Here is a 13122-nt window from a genome sequence, read left to right on the forward strand (position 1 = left end):
CATCCAACCACAGCACCATTACCTCAGTCTAAAAGCAAACCAGAGCCAGTTAATTCTGGATGAGTAACTGCTCTGTGAAATCCCAGAGATCAATGACAGAATGGCTTGTGAGAGTCAATGGGATGAGGAATGAGACAAGCTGTAAATAAGCATTAACTTCCAAAATACGGGATCCTATTCACTATTACTTTCTTTAGATGTACAGGATCTACCAGCCAACATCTTTAAAAGAAGTTTTAACTTTAGTAGATAAAATAAGGGTTCATCGCATGAATGATCCCCGCTGGTATCTTCTCCACATCACATGTGATGACAAAGTTCAAGTTCACATTTTTAGAGCATAATTTCTAAATTATCACACCACAGATTTTGTGAGCTGTTTGCTGAACACTAGGCATCTTTATAGTGTGCTACACTGAGGAACCTGAAAGCTGTTTACAAAGCCTGGTCAGCCTTCAGAGAACTCCAATTCCTAGCATGCAGATAATTCTCAGAGACAAAACTTACATTTTTTCTAAAAAAATTACTTGCCAGAGGACATTCAATTCATCACTACTCTAGATCAGTGGCATGGTTTAATTACCTGCTCAAGCCACAAGACCCCACTGATGAAATAAAGGTCAAAAAGGACATAAAGCTATAGGAAATCTCCATTTTCTTGTCTGAGAAAAGTATGCTAAAATTGTTGGATCTGAAGGACTTACAACTTTGAGATAATACAAAAAACTTACCTTTTTTCCATTAACTAACAATGTATTCAAGTAAATACATTTTTCATTCCTGCACAGATCAGGCTAATTATTCCATTATGAAATAATAAAATATATTTTTTGACGTGTCTTTTGCTATTTAAAATTATTTTATTCTTACGAGATTCAAGCAACTGTCCCTTGAAGCATGCCAGGGGCATGTGAATGATAATGCAAACAGAAGCAAGGTCTGAAAGACTCACACATAAAAATTCTCTTGAATTTTTAAACTTTTAAAAGCATGATCTTATGTCTGCAAACATGTATAACACTATCTAGCATTAAACCATCTGAAATGAAGAAAAAGCACCAAAACCATCTTTCCAATTGATTAATACTTCAATTTTTACAAAAGCTATTTAAAGTATATAATAAGAGGAAAATCATTTAAAAAATCACATTTTTATTCTACTCAATGAGATCCACATTTGTATTCAGGGGTCATACACAGGATCTGTAATCCCTAAACTCAAACGCCACTCCAGGTCCCATCTTGCCTTTGATAGAGCGCTCTTCCAGATTTATAAAACAAATAGCAGTCTATTATCATTTTCCAAGACTTTCAGTCACCCACAAGTGACTGGAGGGGAAAAAATAAAAATAAACATCAAGCCAGACAAAGAGCAAGAAGAGTCCATAGTATAGTGTAAAAAGTAACAATACTACAGCAAGCAAGGTAAAAATGGATATTTACAGACAGGCTGCACTTAATCAACTGAAAATGTTTAATATATATGAATGCTTTCCAGCTGCCTAAACCCCAGTAACTCCTGCTAACTGGTTGCATGCATAATCCTCACAAGGAGCATTTATAAGCTATTTCTTTGGCACAGAATTATTTTAACATTCTTATAGTTCATACCCCATTTACAACCTAGTTTCTGGTCATTGTACATACTACAAAAGATTTTTCCTTTCTTCTGAGTTGCAGGAAAAGGAGACTGGAGCTGCTGTGTATGAACTCTGGATACATTTCAGTTTGGGATATTTCTTTGACAGTAAAAGACAAGATGAGAGCACAGACAAGCCACAGTACTCCAATGAATTAACATCAGATGACTTTGCACAGTGGCTGTGACAAGCAATAATTTGAATCCAAACCATGTAGAAGGCCTAATTCTGTTCAGCCATAAATTGGAGCAACTCCACTGAAGCAAATCCAATTTACTGCAGAGGTAGCGCAGGATGCACACACTGCAGTTCTGGGCATTGCTGGTCCCAGCAAAGGACCAGTGAAGGTATGGCACTGCACAGTGTCTGACACACAGGCTCTGTTTTCTGTAGAAAAAAATTTACCACCACCTTTATCACAGGAATAATACCACCCTTGGTGACAAATACCAATCCCAACTCACTCCTCCAAAGCAGCAACTTCTCTCTGCAAGGCATGCAAATTACAGCTGTAACCAAAAATTGCCCTGACACCTGTCGTGGTTTGGGCCTGGTCAGCAGCCAACCACCATGCAGCCACTCTCTCTCCCTTCTCTTCCAGCAATAAGAAGGGACAGAGAGCCAGGCTTGGGGTTCAAGATAGGACTGGGATGGGGGAAAAAAATAATCCCCCTTTATGGGCACAAGCAAAAGGCAGGCTCGTTAGGGGAAGAAAAAAAGAACATACGCTTATTACAGACACTAACAACACTTAACAGAGTAGGACAGTGAGAAGCATTGCCACATCTTGAGAACACCTTCCCCCCACCCCTCCCTTCTTCCCGGGCTCAGCTCTGCTCCCGATATCTCTACCTCCTCCCCCAGTGGTGCAGGGGTGGGGAATGGGGGGTGCAGTCAGTGCTGCCACTTTATCTTCAGTGGGGGGAGCTTCTAGAACTTCTTCCCCCTGCTCCATCATGGCCCCCTCACAGGAGACAGTCCTCCACAAACTTTCTCTGACATGAGTTCCTCCCACAGGCCGCAGCGTTCCCCACACTGCTCCGTTGTGGGTCACTAACTTTCTCTGACTGGATTCCCTCCCACGGCTGCAGCCCTTCCCGAGCTGCTCCGGCGTGGGACACCCCCGCATGCTGCAATCCTCCCAGTGCTGAATTACAGCAGCGGGGCTACCTTTTCCCACAAGACCTCGGCCTTCTTCGGACGCAGCACCTTGATCATCTAGGTGGAAGCCACAGGCCATAAATCAGTGTCTGCTCCACCATAGATCTTCATGGGTGGCAGGGGGGGCCACCCTGACATCTCGCCACATGGTACAGGGGAGGTCTCTGCTCCAGCACACCTCCCCCCTCCTTTCTTCCTCCATTCCTCCACTGACCTTGGTGTTCACGCAGCTGCAGCAACTCCTCCTCACAAGTCCCACTGCCCGTCACCACGTCCCTTCTTAAATACATTATCTCAGAGGTGCAGCTGATGGGCTCAGTTTCCAAACAGAAGTGGAGCTGACTTGGAGCTGGGGGAGCTTCGATAAGCTTCTCACAGGGGGCCACCCCTATAGCCCCCCTCCCCTGCCACCAAAAAAACCCACTACTCACTCAACCCAGGACACACCTCTCAGAGCTCCTGTTTTAGGATCACTTCTCCAGCATGGGAAAAAAAGCTGCAACATTTCTCCTTGAGATCCTCCATACTGCTGCTGCAGACAGACGTGCCCCTGCGGTGTGTGACATCCCTGCCAGCCCTGCCTCACATCAGCCCCCACTGCTCCACCTCCCACCTCTTTCCCAGCCTTCCCTGTTCTAAGCCAGTGCATAGACAGGACTAATGGCAGGTTTTTCCTCTACCTCTTTTTGGTCCACGTTTACAGCCTCCTGGGACTCAGAGGTGGAATCTGGGTGTATGGGCACCTCCATCAGCACACAAGGGAGAAAGGTCGTGTGCTCACAGTCTAACAACATGACCAGCCAAGGTGGGGGAAGTCTGCCTATGGACCATGATCCCCAACTGCACTGGCTCTCTCCTGAGTATCTTTGCCATCCTTGCTCATTCTCTCTGGACATGGGTGGCTGAAGATGCGTGCATTATCTTACCAAATGCAACAGGATACATTTACATCTGGCAAAAACTTGAATGCAGTTGTATTGTCATCTATGTCTGCTGTGACTAGAAAAAAAAGTAATTATGTGTATCATTTGCATATGCAAATTATTCCCCAGATTTCATTAATCTGTTCATAAAAATGCTGCCAAGGAAGTGGGAGGTCTGTTTTCAGATATATTCAAGAAGATAAATTAATTGTTATTTAATAGAGCAATTCCTCCATGTTTGTTTAACAGTCTTCCCCTAGCCACTGGTGCACCATTATCAGATTAAATAACATCTAATCAGGCTATCAGATTATTGTATTTTTGTATGAACCAACAAATGCTAAATGGGTTTTATTTTAGAAGCAAAAAGATTCATATTACAGGAGATTAATGCTACGGCAAAATATTTATATTAATATCTCTCAGCAATAAGGGATATGAATTAATGGATAGATGACCCAGTTAGAAAAATGTGATGGTTTCAAAAAATTCAATATGATGTATTTTTAAACCTCACACTGTTAAGTCTTTGAATATACTTCAACAAAGAAGCCTTCTGTTATGCAAAAATGTTGTACATCCTGGCACAGAAACATGAATTTGATATTAATTGAAAGAAATCTTGACACCCTTTCACCTAGGAATCAGGCTTATATTTCATAATGAAGCTAGCACTCAAAGTCTTGATGGGCAATATCCTCTTCTGCCTGCCTGAGTTTTCATCCAGCAGTAAGCAAAGGTGGTCTGGTTGTGGCTGAAAAGGTAAACTTCTTTTGACCACCACAGCCAATATTTCTTCCATCTCTGGGCCATGCTGCTGAGCAGCTGGTGCTGTCACCAAAAGGAAGATCTGAACGCGAGTAAAGGGGGTCAGCATTCACCACTGCCCTGGCAGAGCATTTTGATCACTTCAGTGGCAGCATCTCACAAAGAAAAGTCCTGGAGAAAAAAATATCATCTGCCTCCGAGTCCTTACCCAATCTACAACTCCATATACGTCTCCAGTTTCTGTATTGCAAGCAATTCTACACTCTTTTTAAGAGCTGAATTGAGCACAAATTTAGTCTTTAGTTCTTTCTGAGAATAAGAAAAATGCCCGAATTACATTTCCTCTAATTAATAGTATTTTCTTCTCTCTTATTCCACAAGTTCTTCTGCTTACTCATCCAATGATTCCTCCTTTCTCTATCCAGCTCCTAGCACTCAGCTTCAGAGAAGCCAGTCATCACTTATTTTCTTCATTGCCAATGACTCCAACACGATCCAGTAAAATAGTGTTGAATAACTCTTCATAGCAAGATGTTTCAGACTAGAGACGCTTAGCTCAAGGATGGACCTCACAATATTATAGCAATAACACCTCCATAAGTGAAGTTTAGGCCATGTCAACGTCATAATTTTTAATCCTATGGCTCATTCCAGGATAAAGAATTTGGGGGGAAGCTTGAAAGTTGACTGAGAAAAGAAAAATTGAAGGTTTAATATTTCCCTGTTGTTTGTCTTACCATGCCATCACAGCGATTTAGTAGCTCAGAGGTTTGTAAATACTGTCCTACCACATCTATCTGGCTATTACTCAGCCAAGCCTTTCTAAAATATTTAAGTAATCATTCTCTATCTCTATTAAAACAACAGATGGAATTCCCAACCTTCAATTTTATGTCGGGATTCTGCAGCAATTTATTAACAGCTTGAACTCTGTTCTCTTGAGGGTTTAACCTGATGGTTGAACCCAATTACATTACAGTCCTTTGTTCATCAAGGGACATATGTAATATGATATTAAATATGAAACAACTCATGCTTGAATAATGTAGCCTTTGTGATACAAATTAGTGGAGTATGGAAGCCCAAATTTCAAGCACACAAACTGTTCTTAGTTCTGATCTTACATCACAAAAATTCAAAACTAATTCTATTACTGTCAGCTGACTTACTAATGTAAAACTAGCATAAATTAGAGCTAAATTGTGGTTTGTCTTTCCCTTCTATTAACATCAAGCCATTCTAAAGTCCTAGTTATGCAGCTCAGAAGCTGGGTTATGACTCCCAGAAATGAGTATACATTTAAATCAGTATATGCCTCCTCCATCTCATATCAGTCCCATCAATACTACCTGAGGGAACCCCTTCATACACACAGTACACAGGCTGTAATTTCATGGAGCTCAAAGTGTTTCAACACAGCATGGAAACCTCCCACACAGAGTGAGCAATCTTATACTTTGCTGTGCCAGTTGTGATTGCCATTATATTTTAAAAATCACTCCTTATAAGGTAATTTTGACAGGGTAAGAAACATACTGCTTCTTCCATTATGAATCCTCCCTTTCTACTTTATTTTTTCCTCCTTGCTTCATGATGCAACCCTTGAATGCTCGTTGCTGTGCTTCTCCCACAGATTGCTCCTAGACCTACACTTCATGGACAGCATGCCATTTGTGAGCTCATCCATCAGGCTCAGGAGCTCCTGCTTTGTACCCGTGTTCCAGATGCACTTCCACTATCAAGGTACAGATACATTAAAAAAAAAAAAAAAAACAACAAGTTCAGCCAATGAACACCTAATAACCGAGTAACCTTACATGTTGAGAATGTCACCTACTTAAAGAGCTGTTGCTTATTCGGAAACAATTCACATTTTCATTCCAGGGCTCAATGTCCAGCTGAAACATTGCTGTCAAACAGTTCTCGAGTAACACAGGGGACCAATTGTATTTATGTTAAGCTATAATTACAGTAGCAAAGGAGGGTATTTTGAAACATCCGGCGCACTTAAATTAGCAGGCTGTCAGTATACTTTGCACAAAACAGGAGGGACAAGGTGGGTAAAATTGCATCTCCCTGAATGACAAATCTCAAACCCACACCTGAAGTGGGACAGAATCAGTCTATAGTCCACAGAGGAAAGACAAGCACTTCAAAAGCATAACTTAATTGCAAGAGAGTTGTTTTAGAGAGATTAATTGTACTTGAAAATAATACAACAACTTGACTATAAACAGAGTAATTGACAGATCAGGTACAGGTATCTACAGTGTAGGTATCTAAACATGGAATAAGTAGTCCCACACATCCCACTCAAAGGGAACAAGCTTGAATATAACCAGTTTCTCAGATGCTTTAAAACACCACTTGCCCTGACCACAGGGTCCTGCTTAGAACTATACTAGTTAATACACTCCTTACATATTAAGTCTAGATATGGCTGTAAAGATCAGATCTTTTCCTTTCCCAGATATCAGTCTACCAGAAGAATTGTATTTTTACTGGCAATTCAGATGAAATGCAGTTTGAATGCCGCAATTCTGTTTCTATCCAATTAAGTAGTTTTGCTGCTAGCTCTAGAAACTTTAAAACAAAGACTGGATTTTGAAATTATTTCAGAGAGCAATAACATTTTCTTTATGGGTCAGTTTATCATGTGCAATTGCCAGTGTTATTCTACACAAGTATTCCAAATCTTAGGTCTAATCAAATGCTAACCTAGTCCTCCAAGTTTATATTCCTGGAGCTGAGTAGTAGTGAAACACACAGCTGAGTTTTTGAAGGAATTCTAGGAAGTTTTTCATCATTACCTTTCATATGGAGGGATCCCTATTTCTTTTAACCTTTTATAAGCTAACTTTATGATTTGTATCTTTTACATTCTTAAGTACCTTTCTGCCATGGATTTAAAATTCAGTCAAAAAGCTCCATGACTGACTCCATCCCAAACCTCAACAGAAGAGAGCTTCAAGTGCATTGTTCCAAGTGCCCCCATGGGCTCCACGGTTCACTTTGCCTGGAAAGAGAAGGGATGTCATAGGAAGGTTAGTCCCTTCCAGTCAAATCACTGGCATATACAACAAACAAACTAACCTAAACCAAAGACATTCTGTTTCTCCTGTCTTCGTTCACCTCTAACACTCACGTATGTTGTAAGACAATCAACCTTTTCTCCCCTTTCACAAAACACAAGCTCAACAGTGCTTTTTTTTCACAGAAACGATATTTCGTCTCTGAAAATCAGTCAGGTGGCTGTTGATTTTTGTGGGTTTTTTGTTTGTTTGTTTCTTCCCCCCTTGCAACTTCACATGTAATCTGAGTTGAACTGGGACCAAGACTACTACTATAATTATTCTGTTGTGCTTTTGGTATTTCAGCAATCATGGTTTACTGCAGAGACAGTTACAGTTCAAAAGCACATGCAGAGATCTCTCTGTAGGGTACATATCAATCCACCATGTGTTAAAGTGATAATAATTTAAGTTTATTAAGAGAAGAATTGGAGGCCCTGCCCCAAGGTCGGAGTGCGTAGGCCTCAGCCAATCCTTCTGTGAATACATCACTATGGCACATTACAATACAATAGCAATTGCACCAAGTCTTCAACCAAACAAGTGTGAAATTTAAATCTGAAACTAAAGTTTTGCTTTTGTGACAGAGCAAATATTATATTGATGACTTCTTAAAACAGCCTTCCCATCTTGTTGCACCGAAGCCTGTCAAGCTCCTGTCCTCCCCAGCTCCCAGCAGGCTGGGTGACACACTGCAGTAGCCTCTGCTTTCCATATCTGTGGAAGCCTGATGCTCCTCACCCACCCACACAGACCCCATCCCACCTGATAAGAAGGCTGCACTCTGTACCAGAGGTGACCTGCAGTTTACACAGGAACAAGTGAACTAGTTAAGAGCTTCCAGCTCTTAGCTTGCTCACACATTTCAAGACTTCAGGGAACTGATTTTAGAAATGCTTTATTAAGCCTTCACCCCATTCACTGTGTAGCAGGAACCAAAAAATCTCATAAAATGTGAAGCTGGCTCATCTCAGCCGCACTTGCCTGTGGGGAGTGCTAGAGCCCTCATGGGACAGAAGGTCAGCAAGCTCGGGTCCTCAATCTCCTGAAATGCATACACATCAGATTTTTTTTCTACTGGAGTTATTTTCCCTTATCATTACAAGCAGTGTAATACAGTAACACATTCCACCATGTAAATGAATTTTTTTTTTTTTAATCATAATTATCTTTAGTTAGCAACACACAAACCAGTGAACATCAACCAAGCCATTGCTCTACAAACATGGACCAGTCACAACATCAAGGAAGGCATTGAAATAGTTCGTTGACTAACCTGTTTTAGTCACAGCTAATACTTATGACCATAATTACAATGCAGAACAAACTTCCCACTTAAGAGTAAAATATATTTACCCTTTCTGTAAGGGATACAAAAACACCTACATAATCCAAAATTTCTGAGTTCAGTTTCTCACATATTTAAGCATGTCCAGAGTCATTATTATTACAAACTCTGCTTTGGTATGCTGTCTATTGGACTATTATCAACATACATGAAGTCATTTTGGATATAATTTTTAAAATGTTCCAGGGATATTTTAAAAGCACATTCTCTATGTAGAAGCAAAAATAAAATACATATCTCACCATTTATGAGCAATCCTGAGTTATTAAAGCATTATCCACACAACAGTACTTAGCTACTGAACAGTAAGCGGTAGGTGAAAAGTCAAGTGGATCTCCAAAATTCTGTTTTTCAGTAACTTCTTGTGTCATGTAAAGGTAGCGCTGTCATACAGCTGAAGAGGCAGAATCCAGAAGACAGAGAAAGACATATCCAAAAAAATCACACATGAAATCTTTGAAACCCCAGATCAGAACCTCGGTGCCCTGGCACGCTGCTGTGCCGTACCTGGCCTTGTCCTTCTCACACAAAGCTACTCTCAAACCCATTAAAGGCAAAGAGGATGATGCCTTTGAAGATTTTAAATTGGGCCCTATAAGGGGAATTTTACAGAGGTCACACAGGGTAGTAGGTGCTTTATTTTTCATTGACTGGGAAAATGGAAATAAACAGCTATTATCTTCTTAACCCCTACCAGTTTTTTCATTGCACCATAAGAAATAAAGTGACATTCTTATTTATTCGATTTTGTTGCCCTTTTTTTAATTAAAAAAAAAAAATCAAAACAACAAAAACCAAAAAGGCCACGGATTAGTTATAAATGCAATACTGCTCCTTGATAATCAAACCAGGTCTTAAACCTTTCCCTAGAGTCTAAGGGTCTCTGTTAAATAGCTACCAACAGGCACAGGCACTTGGAAAGACAGGAAAAAGGTCAGAAAAAGACTTTGTGCTTCTTGGGAAAATTATACATTTTCCAGTTAAAGATATCTTTCCTATTTTGTTGTTATACAATAATATTGCTGTACAAAACTATTGGGTTTTTTCATATACACAGCAAGAGAACTCATGATGCATACTACCCTGGAGCACTACACCAAGTTAAAAAAAAAAAATTCTGTGTCAAGCTGGCAGCATTCACATGAAATCCATACTGTACTGGCAAATATTGGTCCCTCTGAGCAAGAACTAAGTGAATTTCACTGATCCAGTCAGGTAGGTGGTTTATCATCCTGTAGGCAATGAGAAGGAGAACTGCCTAGAGACAAGGATCCAGAACATAGACCGAATAAGTTAGGAAAAAAAGGACATGTAGCTATCCAAGCTAAGAGCTTTTTTAATTATTATTTAATGTATTTCTTTAAACTGTTCTGCAAAGGTCTTGCCATACATGGGCAGAATTCAGGAAGGAGGCAAATTTCAGATCCTAGACCTCCCAAGTTATCTACAAGAACAAATGGGAAAGCATTAGAAGCACTACTGCAAAATAGTAAAAGGAATCTCTAAACCACAGACAGAGCTCTTCACACCAACAGTGGTTCTAGGTCCCTGAAGAGTAGAGTAAAACAAACCTCTAAAGTTCTTCTTTCAATTTGAGTAAATTAAATTTTAAAAAAATAAATAAATAAATAAATGAAAGCTGTACTTTCCTTTATTAAACTATTCCCAGGTGCAAACAAGACAAATCTTAATTAGTTAATGTTTATAGTAATCAATTTAGATCATATGAAGATGATTGTTTATGGTGCTCTGCTAAGTCATAACAAACAAGTACTGAAGGGAAACTGTTCAACAGCCTGCAGTACACAGACAGGCATTTGACTGGTGTTTGACGTAGTGTTGAGAAAGAAAACTACAAGAAAGGCTCCGTGCTTATTTTCCTAGTTTCTAAAGCTTCCAGAGTGACACCCTCCACTCTGAAAAGAGATGTGTTAAAAAAAAAAAAAAAAACACAACACACAGAAGCCAAAAATCAATAACTTAATCATCACCATATGATCATCAAATACCTGATAATAATCTCAAGGTAACCATTCCTACTTACTCATTATTTTAAAGCACAGAAGTATTAGAGCATTGATTACTCAAGAGTAGATGCAGCCCTAAATGGGGGCTGGCAGCTGTAGCCCCACATTGGGACAGGGGTGTCACACCATACCTCCCCGGTGAGAGGCACAGCTGCCTCAAGCCTCAGTACAGCTCTGTGCCAACCACAGTCAGCAGCAGCTCATATATAAGAGCTGTCCCATTTTAAATATCATCCAAGCTATTTTATTTTTCCTTCCTAGTGCCAGCAGAGATTAAGAATTTAAATAAGGGCATTGGAGTTACAATAAAGGGAAGGCAATCTTGTAAGGGAGCTAAACCCCATTAAGAGAGCAAAATCCCTGCAATCAATTAGGGTACTCACACATTCAAAGCAGAATGTTGTATACAGTGTTGAATAAACATGCACAAACTCTGCTACTCCATCCAAACCTACAGCTGGAGGCAGCAGCAGAGAAAAAGTTTTAGAGTTTTGCTGAGATTAAAGTACCAACCATAATGACTTTTGCCTAGGTTTACCAGCTTCTTTTGCATAAATCACCCATCAGCTGTGAGACAGTAGGTTGTCATTTCACCTGTTACAGGAGAAGCCAACTCTTGATTCAATTGGTTATTTATGAAAATAAAATACAGCTGTACAATACTTTACTCTGGAATCCTTCCCTCCTGGGAAAGGGCCACCAATACACATATTCTACTCCTCCAAATAAGGAAAACAAAAAACAAAAAACAACACACCCACATCAGAAATAATGAAAGAAATCAGTAACATCCTTAATAAAGACAATCTTGATGTTGCTCCTTTAGGAAGTATTAGTTCAATTGCTTTCTTACTAAAAAAAAAAAAAAAATCAAGCTATTAGGTATATTCAACAGATAACCTGCTTTCAAGATCATAAGCAAACACATGCCCACTTTCTAGCAATACCTGTTCAGGCACTGAGGGGCCCCTCCTGGCTGCTGCAGGGCAGGGTCTCCCAGCCAGGGAGCAAGGTGGGCTGGAGGCTGCGGCCAGGCAGGGCCTTGGGGATGGAGCAGGTCCACAGAGCTGGGATATCAGCCAGTCGGTGTTTGGATCAGCACGCCCCACAGCCAAACAGGAGGGCAACAGGGGTGCTTTGAAGACCCCCACACCTACACACAGCTGGGCCAAAAACTGCCAGCCCCAGGCTGAGCTTAAATAGAGCCCTAGGGCCCATGGGTGGGGTGTGGGCGGGGGCCCAGTTAGGGCTGCTCAGAACATTAAGGCTTGTTGGTGTCCTCAGGGACTGGATAGTTACTTCTACTCCTTCCGACTGTCGAGCATATTTTACCTTATTCACGTACAGGAGAAAGATGCATATATGTGTTATATGTGCACACACAGAATAAAACCCTCTTGGCACCTTCTCCAGCACATTCCTATTGTTGAAACTAGCTAATCCACCTGCATTCACTCCTGAAGGAAAGTATTCATCACCTTGCTTAGTAAATGCCTACATCCAAATAATTGGGAACTTCTGCTATATAGTAATTTGAGGTGGTTTGTATCATTGGTTTGGGATAAAAAAAAACATGGTAGAAATTCCTTTTCTTACTGGAGCTTCCACTAGTACCATCACCCCTTGAACTGTGCTACTGATACAAATATATTTCTCAGTGTCCATAGGGTGCCAATAGAAGAAAGGTAACATTCAGTCTGTGAATTTAGGCATGATAGAACATTCCATCCTCCTACCTAGACAAACACGTATACAGTTTCTGTAGGCACCAGCAAGGTGGCTTCAACCAACAGATCCTAGATTTCATGGATTATGTCTCTAATATGTACACCACTAAATAGTCTTTCCAGCTTGCCAGAAATCAGTCCCAAAAGAATCCCCTTATATCACAAATACAAGTGTATTGTTCTTTATTGCCCATGTATTATATGAATACATGCTGACTGCTACTTCAGATCATGGATAAAGAGAACAAAAAGTTCAATGCTAGCTTGAAGTAAACTGAATTAGCTTACCTTTAACTTAATTTTTTATTAGCTCAAATTATTAACTTTATTTCTTTTGCTCTAGGAAAGACTATGAAACCTGTGAGGTGCTGTATCTTTTCCTTACTGGAGCTAAAACTATGTGATAACTGTAAGTCTTCTACAAGTACTCTCAAATATTTAATTTGTGTTTTTACTT

This window comes from Tyto alba, unplaced genomic scaffold (genome assembly GCF_018691265.1).
Source record: "Tyto alba isolate M040663 unplaced genomic scaffold, T.alba_DEE_v4.0 Super-Scaffold_1000006, whole genome shotgun sequence".
Taxonomy (NCBI): Eukaryota; Metazoa; Chordata; class Aves; order Strigiformes; family Tytonidae; genus Tyto; species Tyto alba.